We start from the raw sequence: 13,895 nt of genomic DNA, 5'->3' as shown, positions 1-13,895 counted from the left end.
TATCTCTGTTTGCTGATATGATTGTACACTTAGAAACCCCTACAAGATGCCTAGATCCTCCAAAAGACTCCTAGATTTGATAAATGAATTCAGTAAAGTCTCAGGTTACAAAATCAATGTACACAAATCAGTAGCACTGCTATATACCAACAACCACCAAGCTAAGAATCAAATCAATAACTCAATCCTTTTTAATACCTTCAAAAACAAAATACCTAAGAATATACTTAACTAAGAAGGTGAAAGAGCACTACAAAAAGAACCACAAAACGCTGCTGAAAGAAACCACAGATGACACAAACAGATGGAAATACACCCCATGCTCATGGAATCAAAGAATCAATATTATGAAAACGACCATACTACCCAAAGCAATCTACAGAGTCAATGCAATTCCTATCCAAATACCAACATCATTTTCGATAATGTTAGAAAAAAAAATCCTAAAATTCATATGGAATCAAAAAGGAGTCCAAATAGCAAGCAATCCTGAGCAAAAAGAAGAAATCTGGAGACATCACGTTACCTGACTTATACTGCAAGGCTAGAGTAACAAAACAGCAATGGTACTGGTATAAATGTAGATACACAGACCAGTGAAACAGAACAGAGAACCCAGAAATAAAGCCAAAAACTTACAACCAACTAATCTTCAACAAAGCAAACAAAAGCATAAACTGGGAAAAGATACCCTATTCAATAAATGGTGCTGGGAAAACTGGCTAGCCACATGCAGAAGAATGAAACTGGATCCCTATCACTCACTGTATACAAAAATTAACTCAAGATGGATCAAAAATGTAGACCTAAGACATGAAACCATAAACATTCTAAAAGAAAACCTAGGAAAAACTCTTCTGGACATTGGCTGAGGCAAAGAATGTATGACTAAGACCCCAAAAGCAAATGTAACAACAAAAATAAATAAATAAATGGGACCTAATTAAACTAAAAGGCTTCTACACAGCAAAAGAAATAATCATTAGAGTGAACAAACAACCCACAGAATGGGAAAAAATATTTGCAAATTATGCATCTGACAAACGACAAATACCTGGAATCTGCAAGGAACTCAAATAATTCAGCAAGAAAAAAACAAATAATACCATCAAAAAGTGAGCAAATGATATGAATACACATTTCTCAAAAGAATATATACAAATGGGCACGAAATATATGAAAAAATGCTCAACATAGCTAATCATCAGGGAGATGCAAATTAAAACCACAATGAAATATTCTACCTTAACTCCAGTCAGAGTAGCCATTACTAAAGAGTAAAAAAGCAATAAATCTTGGCATAGATGTGGTGAAAAGCAAACACTTATACACTGCTGGTAGGAATGTAAATTAGTACAACCTCTAAGGAAAACAGTATGGAGATGTCTCAAATAACTAAAAGTATATCTACCATTCAATCCAGCAATTGCACTACTGGGTATCTACTGAAAGGATGAGTCACTATATCAAAAAGATGCATGCACACATATGTTTATCACAGCACAATTCACAACAGTAAAGATACAGAACCAACCTAAGTGCCCATCAACCAATGAGTGGATTTAAAAATGTGGTACAGGCCGGGCGCGGTGGCTCACGCCTGTAATCCCAGCACTTTGGGAGGCCGAGATGGGCGGATCATGTGGTCAGGAGATCGAGATCATCCTGGCTAACACGGTGAAACCCCGTCTCTATCAAAAATACAAAAAAATTAGCTGGGCGTAGTGGCGGGCACCTGTAGTCCCAGCTACTTGGGAGGCTGAGGCAGAAGAATGGCGTGAACCTGGGAGGTGGAGCTTGCAGTGAGCCGAGATCGCACCACTGCACTCCAGCCTGGGTGACTGAGCAAGACTCCATCTCAAAAAAAAAAACGTGGCATAGGCTAGGTGCGGTGGCTCACGCCTGTAATCCCAGCACTTGGGAGGCTGAGGCAGGAGGATCACGAGGTCAGGAGATCGAGACCATCCTGGCTAACACGGTGAAACCCCGTTTCTACTGAAAATACAAAAAATTATCCGGGCGTGGTGGTGTACTGCGCCTGTAGTCCCAGCTACTCGGGAGGCTGAGGCAGGAGAATGGCGTGAACCTGGGAGGCGGAGCTTGCAGTGAGCCGAGATAGTGCCACTGCACTCCAGCCTGGGCGACAGAGCGAGACTCCATCTCAAAAAAAAAAAAAAAAAAAAAAAAAAAGGTGGTATATATACACCATGGACTACTCAGTCATAAAAAAAAAGAATGAAATAACGTCTTTTGCAGCAACTTGGATGGAGCTGGAGGCCATTATTCTAAGTGAAGTAACTCAGGAATGCAAAACCAAATACTGTATGTTCTCACTTATAGGTGGGAGCTAAGCTATGGGTATGCAAAGGCATATAGAGTGGTATAATGGACTATGGAGACTCAGAAGGGGGAGGAAGGGAGGGAAGGAGGGGAGATGAAGGATAAAAAAAACTACATATTGGGTATAATGTACACTACTCAGGTGACTGGTGCACTAAAATTTCAGACACAATTCATCCATATAATCAAAAACCACTTGTACCACAAAAGCTATTGAAATAAAAAATAGATATTTTAAAAATATAATAATAATGAAACATTTAAAAATAAATACATAAATAAAATGACCTCAAGTGATAAGGGTTTCCAACAGAAAAAAGGTCCAAGTCAGTGAAGGGAAAAAGATTAACTTTTTCACTCTTTTTTTTTTTTTTTTTTTGAGACAGGGTCTCAGTCTGTCATCCAGGCTAGAGGTCAGTGCCACAGTCTCGGTTAACTGCAGTCGCAACCTCTTGGGCTCAGGTGATCCTCCCATCTCAGCCTCCTGAGTAGCTGGGACCACCGGTGTGTGCCACTGCGCCTGGCTAATTTTTCTAATTTTTGTAGAGATGGGGGTTTACCATGTTGCCCAGGCTGGTCTCAAACTCCTGAGCTCAAGAGATCCACATGCCATGGGCTCCCAGAGTGCTGGGATTACAAGCAAGTGCCACAGTGCCTCGCCAACTTTTTCACTTCTTTATTCAGTATCCACAGAACTATCTGGTCTTCCGTTTTTCTTCCCTGTCCTACCTACCCATGCTCCCACACGCCTAGCCTGGGTGATAAGCCATGGAAAATAATGCTGACCCACCAGGACCACAGCTCTTGATGTGGCTTCAACCAAGTCTGAACTTCATATCCTGAGATCTACCCCAGCCCTCCAGGGACCAGAAACAGTGACAAATACATGGGAACTATGTAGGCGACTCAAATGTAGACAGAGCTGGGCACATCATACTGCTCCCAAATTAGCTTTCTTGCACAAACCTAACCTGAAACAAACAAAAGCTGCTAGATGTTACTTTGCCAATACCTTCCGGCAGAGCTATTTCCAGCTAATTCTGACCACTGAACTACTCATGGAGGTTTTAAAAATGGTCCATCCTTAATCCTACCATTTTAGGAGGCAAAGGTGGGAGGATCGCTTGAGCCTGGGAGTTTGAGACCTTCCTGGGCAACATAGGGGGACCCCGTCTCTAAAAATAAATAAATTGGTCGGGCGCGGTGGCTCACGTCTGTAATCCCAGCACTTTGGGAGGCCGAGGCGGGCGGGTCACGAGGTCAGGAGTTCGAGACCATCCTGGCTAACATGGTGAAACCCCGTCTCTACTAAAACTACAAAAAATTAGCCGGGCGTGGCGGCGTGCGCCTGTAGTCCCAGATACTCGGGAGGCTGAGGCAGGAGAATGGCGTGAACCCGGGAGGCGGAGCTTGCAGTGAGCCAAGATTGCGCCACTGCACTCCAGCCTGAGCCACAGAGCCAGACTCCGTCTCAAAAAAAAAAAAAAAAAAAAAAATTTAATTAATTAATTAACTTAAAATTTTTATAAATGGCCCTCTGAAACAAGATATAAAGTGGCCTCTACCCACGCCCACGCCCCATGACTCTTATGCCTTTTTTTTTTTTTTTTTGAGATGTAGTCTTGCTCTGTCACCCAGGCTGGAGTACAGTGGCGTGATCTCAGCTCACTGCAAGCTCCGCCTCCCAGGTTCACGCCATTCTCCTGCCTCAGCCTCCCCAGCAGCTGGGACTACAGGTGCACACTGCCACGCCCAGCTAATATTTTTGTATTTTTAGTAGAGACGGGGTTTCATCACGTTAGCCAGGATGGTCTCGATCTCCTGACCTCGTGATCTGCCTGCCTCAGCCTCCCCAAATCCTGGGATTACAGGCATGAGCCGCCGCACCCGGCCTCTTAGGCCACTTTCTATGCAAACGCTGTGGTCCTGAGTGCTATTCTAATTCAAAAGAGTGACCTGTCAATACATAAATGGGGGAAAAAATCGCAAAACAGAATCCTCACAACTGATATTGCTGATTAACTAGACATGAAGGATTCAATTAATATACTTTGACCTTAAGTGTCATTTTTCCATGTTAACCCACAGCACCAAATACTCATTTGCAAGTTGGGTTTTCTTTATCTCCAGGTCTCTATGTACAGATTCTAGTGACTACTGAAAAGTACAAAGCTTTGATTCCCCTCCCATACAATTACACAATTTTCAAGAGAACTTTCATTCCCCTGGGACTTGGACCCAGTAGAAGAAGTCTTTTGGGTCTAAATACTTAGAATGCACCCATCCCTGGCTCAAGAGGCAAGACCAGACTTTCAAGAAAAGCTTCTCCAGGCAGTCCTGGAGAAAGAGAGCTATTGAGTGGCACTTCCTAATTCAACGGGATATTATGCTAACTAGAGTTCCCAGCAACAGTAAATGTAATCCAACATGACTAATAGAAAAAATAACTGACTAGGCCCTGTTTACTCACTAGAAAATATATCCCCACATATTAAGCCTTAACAAAGGTCATCTCAGCTCCCAGAGACCAGAGTGTTGTAAAAACAGTTGCTTCCCAACAGCAATATTTGGATCAGGAGGTACCCAAAACTCATATCCAAAACTAATTTTCCATCTAATTTCTTTTGTTGTTGTTATTTTCAGACAGGGGCTCGCTCTGTTGCCCAGGCTGGAGTGCAGTAACACAATCTCGGCTCCCTGCAGCCTTAACCTCCCAGGCTCAAGCAATCATCCCATCTCAGCCCCCTGTTTAGCTGGGACCATAGACATGCACCACCACACTCGGCTAACTTTTGTATTTTTTTCATAGAGACGGAGTCTCACTGTATTGCCCAGGCAGGTTCAAACTCCTGGCCTGAAGCAGTCCTCCCACTTTGGCCTCCCAAAGTGCTGGGATTACAGGTGCGAGCCACCAGGCCCAGCCTCCATCTAATTTCTTAACTTCATCCACTCGTTGATTCATCAAACCCCTAACATTAAGCATATTCACTGAAGAAAGGTAATAAGAGAATAAAGAGATGCCCATACGCACCCCAGTGCTTTTTACGCAGGAGATATTCAAAAACTGTAAGACACGAGAAAGGAAAAGTATATAAATGATAGTGATACAGAGCACTTCCCAGAGACCAGTGTCTTGACAGTCTCAGGACAATGACTCTGATAAAAGGTACTTTTTACCCCACTCTAGTTAGCTGCCTCCAAAAGGAAGAATGGAACAAGACGGAAAAAATTCAAAAACATCTAGATTCAAACTTGTCCTTGGCTAAGTTTACATCCAAGATCCCAACTTCACATCAAAGAAAGAAAAAAGCCACTCAAAGTGACCCTTGCCTACTCAAAGGAGTTTCTAAAACATTAACAAACAGGAACAAATTCCCAGCATATTCTAATTACTATGACCTTTTATCATTAAGAGGCCCATAAAAAAGGGCTTATTTCTAATGTTAGTAACAAAGGGTTAAGCAGATCATTTCTATCATATTTTCATGGAGATCCTAAATTCCAGTTTAAACAAATGATTCCCAGACTTCTACAAAGGCCTTTAATTGGGCTAATCTGTTACTTTTAGTGCAATCTTGCAAAGGCTGGATTCTTCTTAAGCCCTTAAAGGACTTGAGTAAAATTCTTTTGATGGTAATTTTTTTAAAAGATCATCTCCAGAGTTTACATATATTCCACAATTACTTATGCTGATAGAAAAATATATATATTTTTTACTCCAAAAGGCTCCTTCCAATTTGAAAGCTCTAATTGCCAACATATCTCATATGAACTTCCTGCATAAAACAAAACACAAAGCAACAAGTATAATCATAGGTCTAAAAAGAGAGACTTGTTAAGGAAAACAGAGAAAGCTCAGCTTGTTTAGCCAGAGGAAGGGAAGGAAAGGATGGGTACAGATGGGACAGTCTGTACATTTGATAACTGCCTTTACAGTCCAGGAAAGACAATTGTTCACTCTCTGAACATCTGTGCATTGAAGAGGGATAGGAAAACAGTAAAAGTAGGAAACATTAAAAGAAAACTTAAGCTAACTACAAGGAGATAATCTGTGATCATCAATCTGGAAATCTTCCTTAGAAAGTGTTTCCCAGGGAAATTGTGAAATCTCTTTAAGAGAGATTAAATCTCCTCAGAAAGATTTAAGGATATTTGGAGGTGGAGGAGGTCAAAATAGTCAAAGTTCTACCATACTAGGAGATTACATCTGAGTATCAAAGGGATATTCCAGTCCCTGGGAATTGTCCAAATGCCATCTCCAATAAAAAACAATTTAGACTATTTTTAAAGAGGATATTGTAGTCCTATTTTTCTTTTTCTTTCTTTTTTTTTTTTTTTTTTGAGATGGAGTCTTGCTCTGTCGCCCAGGCTGGAGTGCAGTGGTATATCTCGGCTCACTGCAAGCTCCGCCTCCTGGGTTCACGCCATTCTCCTGCCTCAGCCTCCCAAGTAGCTGGGACTACAGGTGCCCGCCACCATGACCGGCTAATTTTTTGTATTTTTAGAGACGAGGTTTCACCATGTTAGCCAGGATGGTCTTGATCTCCTGACCTCGTGATTTGCCTGCCTCAGCCTCCCAAAGTGCTGGGATTACAGGCGTGAGCCACCACCCTGCCCGACCTGCAGTCCTATTTTACTAAGCTGTTAGCTATCTTAGAAAACCTAAATCACCTGTTTAATAAATTATTAAAATGACAAATATCAAATATAAAAACATTAACTGTGCAAGCAATGCATCAAAAATACAACCAAACATTTCCAACATTTAAATAAGGGCATTGCCAAAGTCTCTTCTTGAAGCCCTAACTCTCAAAACTAGGCTCAAGAGCATTCTCCCAGGAAGACATACCAAATGTTCCCCAACTAGCAATGAGCTTTGCCATTCTCTGGAGGAATGACCATGTAACCTATAACCAGAGGCTACAAAGAAAATAAAATGACTTTCAGATGACACAAAATACAAACTGGGAGAAGGAACCAAGGTACTAATCAGGGTGTGACCATCTCTATCTGGCCCTAAGGGATTACCCTGATCTAAAGGAACTAGGAAAACTGAGCTCAGAGATCCCTCAAACATCAAATTCCAAGAACTTCTGAATAAATGGCAAAGCGGGAGCTTTAACCCAGGTTTTTGTACTCCAAATCCCCTACACTAAGAGGGGTCACATTCCTCAGAGGTCCAAAACCCAAGCTGAGTCATATCCTGACCCATGTAGAGGTCCTGGTGATAATTTCACCTATCAAAGCCCCATTCGGGAGGGCAAGCTCTCCAAGGTGTGAGAGGCTCTTAAAGGTAAAAATGGGTGTGGAGAACTGAGATCATATTTTGATTTCGCATTTTTTAATCTGAGAAAAAACCACAGGTGACTCTAACACTAATTAAAATAAAACTTCTTTAGTTGACAAACGTCATTTTTCTGCCTGTCAGCTGCCCCTCCTTAGTGAGCCCTCCTGCTAGGGGATATTCCTTGGCCAAACAACCAAGTCTCCAGAGCACTAACAAGTTCAGAGGAAATGGCGTACAAGTTGCACAAGAAATAGCAAGAAATCCAGATTGTATTCAAAGTGGCAGACTAATTCTAGTAAAATGTCTCCACCCACTGCTGCCCTTCCTGAGCCCATTATCTGCTGAGAATCAAAGGGCCTGGCTATAAATGTGGGTGTCCAATGTCCTTGTAAGCTCCCTAAGCTGTATACATGAACAATACAATTAACTGGTAAGAAATGTGGAGGGGTAGGAAGGCCTTTGCACATCTCTAAATCCTGGCTTTCCTATCCCTTCTAAATCCCCACGCAGGAACTCTACAAAGGCCTCCTGTTTTTCTTCCATAACAACAAGTGAAATAAATGTGCATTTTATGTTAATCTTTCTCGTAATTAAGAAAGGTAATCTAAATTCACTTTTACCCTACTAGTACCAAGTTTTAAAATTCAGCTTTTTTTTTTTTTTTTTTTGAGACAGGGTCTCACTCTGTCACCCAGGCTGCAGTGCAGTGGCGTGATCACGACTTACTGCAGCCTCAACCTCCTGGGCTCAAGTGATCGATCCTCCCACCTTAGCCTCCTGAATAGTTGGGACCACAGGCACATGCCACCACGCATGATTAACTTTTGTATTCTTTGTAGAGACGGGGTTTCACCATGTTGCCCAGGCTGGTCTCCAACTCCTGAGCTCAAGCAATCTGCCTGCCTCCGCCTCCCAAAATGCTGGGATTACAGGTATGAGCCACAGCACCTGGTCAAAATTCAGCATTTTTAAGAAATAAGAGAATATGAGAGGAAAAGGCACATCAACTTACGTAAGATGTTTAGGGTGAGGAAAAGCTTTTAAACAAATTACAACATTGATCTACCTCTCAGGGTAGTCATGAAAGAAAAAAACCAAAGCATTGCGAAACATGGGGGAACATAAAGGACAAACCAGCAGTGGCATTGATCCACATACACATTCCATTTCAGCGTGTGCCTGGTAAGATTCAGCTCTTTTCTGATCCAGAGCGGCCCCATGGTCACTGCAACTAGTTCTTTATCCAGTGAACCAAGCTACTCACTGCAGGGTACAATGAGACAGGAATTGAAACACCCAGATATCTTGGCTACATTCCCTTTTTTAACCTCCTCATTAGGAATTATGACTTGCACATGACTTGTGATGAGCATGTCACATTCCTGTACATAGATGTCACCTTAATCTTCTAAAATCACTGCTTTACCCATAGCTTCTTTTCTCAAAAATCTTGAAACCTAGACAATGTCTATAGGATAAAATTCCAGCCCTTGAGCCAGAATTGAAGCTGACCACAGTTCGGCTTCCACAGGACCTCCCACACTGCTCTCTGGAGAAGGCAGCTGTGAAAGCACCCATGTTAGTCTGAGAGCCAGGCATTGGAATTCTAGCTCTGCCACTTTACCATTTGTGTCATCCTGAGCCAGTTACCTATCTTTTTGATCTTCTCTTTTTAAAAATAAGAATTCTCTCATCTTTAAAACAAGAATTCCGTCATCTTTAAGACAAGAGCAACAATACCTATGTCACAACACTGAAGGATGAAAGAGCTGGCAGGTGGCATAGAGCAGACGCTATTACTTTTCTTTCTAGGTCCAGTCCAAATGGTCTGCTCTCCATTCTCCTGAAAGCTTTCCCCAGCAACTCTCCACCAGTTTCAGAAGCACACTTTGCTTCAAGGCCCTCCCCTCTTCTATGAAACCTCCCTGCCTCAGAATCATTTTCTCCTTGAGCTTTACAATTCTTAGATTCTAAGCCAAGTTTGTCCAACCTGCAGCCCGTGGGCTGCCCAGGACGGCTTTGAGTATGGCCCAACACAAATTCGTAAACTTTTAAAAAATATTATGGTTTTTTGCGATTTTTTTTAAACCTCATCAGCTATTCTGAGAGTTAGTGTATTTTATATGTGGCCCCAAACGATTCTTCTTCTTCCAGGGTGACCCGGGGACGCCAAAAGATTGGACACTCCTGTTCTAAGCCAATTGATCTGAAATTATCCTTCACTCAAATGTCACTCCTCTTTCCCTAAGGGGTCCACAAACTCAAGACCAAGGGTTTCGCTAATTACCAAGCCAATCCAATCTAAGCGTTCAGTAAAAAAATACTTTTAAGGTAAGAGTTGCCTTGGAGTTGTCCACTAAAATGGTGCCCTTCGGGCCCAGTTAAGGGATAATAACACTTCCCATATATACACTTAAACAATTTTTCTTCCCCCATATCTTGGGGAGTTTTTCCAAAGGTAATATTTGCCAGATAGCCTGGGCCCAGTGGCTCAGGCCTGTAATCCCAGCATTTTGGGAGGCCCAGGCGGGTGGATCACCTCAACTCAGGACTTTGAGACCAGCCTGGCCAACATGGGGAACGCTGTCTCTACTAAAAATACAAAAATTAGCCAGACATAGTGGCAGGCACCTATAATCCCAGCTACTCAGGAGGCTGAGACAGGAGAATCACTTGAACCCGGGAGGTGGGGGTTGTAGTGAGCCGAGATTGCCCCACTGCACTCCAGCAACAGAGAGAGACTCCGTCCCAAAAAAAAAAAGAAAGAAAGAAATTTTTAAATAAAAATATGCCAGATAAATAAAAAGGAGGGTTAAATCTATGTTAGTCACCTAGGAACTCTCTGCCAGACCAGCAGAAATTAAGAAGCCTTCACTTCATGCATTCAACAGGCTCTTCCTGAGTTCTGGCCTTGTGCGGTCCTTAATTCAGCAATGGAGATAGACTGAAAAATTCAGTCTCTATCTTGGATTAGCTTTCTGGAACCTAGACTATGTCTGATCCTTTAGAAACCCCTAATTCTCTAATTCTGGTAAAAAAAAAAAATCAATTAAGGGATTCACCTTCTGAAAAATATTAAAACAATGCAGCCCTTTGGGTTTTTAACCCTGCCGCCCCATCCCAAAATGGCCAGTTGCAGTGTGTGCAGCTAAGAGGTAGCTGAAAACAGTCTTGCAGATGGGATAATGACCTCTTCGCCATTCCCAAGACCCTGCTGTCCAAACAGCAGAAACACCTGGGTGGTAATAAAAGCAAGAGCTGGACTAAGGCAGTACTAAGGCAAATTTTCTCACTGAAGAAGTTATTTTATTCATATTAATCATCAACTACTTTCATATAAAGATCCCAGGAAAATGCAATAAGCCCTCTTTAGAAACACTTGAAAACACTGTCTCTTGAACTCTATACTCACAGTTACTAAATTATTGGATAAGGTGCCATAAACGTTGACTAGAGTGTGGACCCTTTAATACTTAGTGCGCGTCTGCACAAGGGCAAAAAGTGAACCATCCACAAATAAACATAGCTTAACTTGTTGCAGTAATAGCATGCAAAGTTAATTTTCCTTTGTTTGAGTTCCGCGTGTGTGTCTGTGTGTGTTGTGCGTGTGTGTATATGTGTGTGTGTGCCCGCGCGCGTTCTTCAAGGAGCCTGTACACAAGCTGCAACTGCTCCAGGTAGGAGTTCGAGTGCCGCCACCGAGAGGCGAAGCGGTGCGCAGAGCCCGCTCCCAGGGCGTCGCGAGGTCGGGTCTCCGCTCGGCACCAGGCAGCTCTTCACCGCCGGACCCTGGCCGCGAGGTTCCCCACCCCCAACCGCGCGGCCCCAGCCGGGCCGGAAAGCAGAGCCAACCGCTCCTGACCGCCCGGGAGGGCGGACCCCACCGGCCCCGCTCCTCTGCGCCTGCGGCGGCCCCCACGCTCGTACTCACGGAGCTGGATGCCGCCGCCTGGGCCGGGAGTCGGGAGTAGAGGGAAAAGGGCTGAGAGGGCAGGGGCGGGACCGGGCGCGGCACGCGGGAACCGGGGCCACCCGGCCCGGAGGCGCTTACCTCTGCGCTCCCCAGCCGGGCCGGGCGCGGTGCCTGGATGGGGTCTCGCCGGGAGCCGCGTGGCCCCTCCTGCAGAGAGGGCGGGCGGCGGGCAGGCATCCGCGCCCCGGGCTGCAGGGAGAGAGAGGGGAGGGAGCGCAGATTTGAGTGGAGGGGGCGTGGAGGATGTGCGCCTCCACCCAAGACAGAGAGGGTGGGCTGCTGGAGCCCGACGGAGGGGAGCGCTCAGAGGCGCCGGAGGGAGCGAGAAAGCCGCGCCGAGAGTGTGCGAGGGAGGGTGGGGGACAGGGGTGAGGGAGGCGGGGGCCGGGGGCAGCAGGGACGAGAAGTTGGCCCCCAGACTGGACGGCCCTCACCTCCGCACCATCCGACCAAGAGTTGTCTGGGTCTGGAGCAAAGCACAACGGGGTCTGAAACTTTATGTCATTTTCTCATACACACGTGATCCCCCTGGAGTCCAGATGGTTTCAATCACTGGAGGAAAAAAGCGGCTCTTCTGGTATGCGTGAAAAGCCGGAGCTGGGAGAGTCTGGGAAAAGCTGCCTGCACAGCCCACCGGCCTTCAACAAACCGATGAGCTCTTTCCCTTCTCCGAGTTCTCAGCCTCGGGGGAGTCCTACAAAACACAAACGAAATTCAAAGAAGCTAGTTTTGGTACTGCAGCAGTAGCAGAACTCCCAAAGCACTAGGGTTCCAAAAAGCCTGGTCTCAACCGAAAGCTCCAAAAGGGATTCTGAAATTTTACTTTAAATACTCCACTGGTTTGCAAAACCAAAAACTAGAAAAGGGTGCCATTTAATAATAAAGCAATGGAATACCAGCATTGAGAATCTGTGATTTATTAGTGGAATTTGAAGGAAATCATTAGCCCAGTATAACAATCAACTTGGAAAAGAAAAATATAAATTATTTAAGATCCAAACCCATACTTACTTAGTGAGATGTTAGAAAACCGTGTAATCCATTTTTTACTCACGTAAATCACTGTAAATAAAATTTGATCTCGAAATGCAAAACTGAGCAGCAATGAAAATTGACTTTTGAAGTTTCAGTTTTACACTGACTTTACAAATTTACATTTCGAAGGAACCAGTGTGTATGAACATAAGCAGGCTCTAAGGCCAGGACATGTTCCAAAATCCAAGCCAATTCAATTGTCACATATCCTAAAGAGGTATTTACTCAGCTGCAGGACAAGCATCAAATATAATGATAATGAGTTTAAGATACATCCTGAGGCAGGGTGCAGTGGCTCATGCCTGTAATCCCAACACTTTGGAGGCCAAGGTGGGCAGATCACTTCAGGTCAAGAGTTCAAGACCAGCCTGGCCAACATGGTGAAACCCCATCTCTACTAAAAATACAAAAGTTAGCCTGAAGTGGTGGCAGGCGCCTGTAATCCCAGCTACTAGGGAGTCTTGAGGCAGGAGACTCCCTTGAACCCAGGAGGCGGAGTTTGCAGTAAGCCAAGATCGCACCACTGCATTCCAGCCTGGGCAACAGAGTGAGACTCCGTCTAAAAATAATAATAATAATAATAATAATAGATAAGATACGTTCTGGAAATAATTTAACTTGGTCAAAATCTAACACAAATAATGGCAAGAACCAAACTGATAAAGTCTACTGTTCCTTTGCCAAAAACGGATATTACACATGAATTACTAGTATTAACTCCTTGTCTCCAAAATACTGAGGCCAAAGGACAGTTTGGCCTTTCTAGCAGAGGGCCTTATATGCGGTGTGATGCAGTCTGCACATGAAAAATAAATCAGTTCCTCGTTAAGTTGGTTCTACATTAGGAAAGCCTAAGATTTCAGCTGTTGTTGAGGCACACTGGAAAACATAAAGGCCAAAAATCAGAACAGGTTTTACTCCAAAAATCAGAACCGTTTTACTTTAATCAGAACAAGTTTTACTCCAAACTCACAATCTAAGTGAGTTTCTACTCTAGTTCACTGAAGTGCTTGAACCCTTCAGGAGACCTGGGCCATATTTGGATGAACTTAGCCCTCTCCAGTCTTTTCCAATCTCTCCAATCTCAAATTAGGATGATTCTGCTCCAAATGTGGAACAAGAGAACTCATGAATGTAAAGGCAAGCCACAGAATTTAGCAACCCTCCATGTAAATTCTACCTGCAGCTCTCTGAGCTCTGTAAGGAGGTTCTTAAGTCTCCCACTTTCAAAACTATTGGAACTTCTACTACTAAAGTTCC

The 13,895-nt window shown here is 43.8% G+C and overlaps 1 protein-coding gene across 3 annotated transcripts in view; it reads right to left on the bottom strand.

Annotated features, from left to right (window-relative positions):
• The window catches only part of DENND2B (DENN domain containing 2B), a 184,667-nt gene extending 172,613 nt beyond the window's left edge, over nucleotides 1-12,054 (bottom strand). The window contains exon 1 of one of the 3 annotated variants that reach the window (XM_033206354.1): nucleotides 11,679-12,054. The gene's annotated coding sequence lies outside the window, so the exon portion shown is untranslated. The remainder of the gene's footprint in view (nucleotides 1-11,678) is intronic. The other 2 variants (XM_033206353.1, XM_033206352.1) reach the window with 2 other exon arrangements.
• Between the last annotated feature and the right edge of the window lie 1,841 nt (nucleotides 12,055-13,895).

The sequence above is a fragment of the Trachypithecus francoisi genome, unplaced genomic scaffold, assembly GCF_009764315.1.
Source record: "Trachypithecus francoisi isolate TF-2019V2 unplaced genomic scaffold, Tfra_2.0 Lachesis_group8, whole genome shotgun sequence".
NCBI classification, from domain to species: domain Eukaryota; kingdom Metazoa; phylum Chordata; class Mammalia; order Primates; family Cercopithecidae; genus Trachypithecus; species Trachypithecus francoisi.
This window is presented reverse-complemented; position numbering and strand designations above follow the sequence as displayed.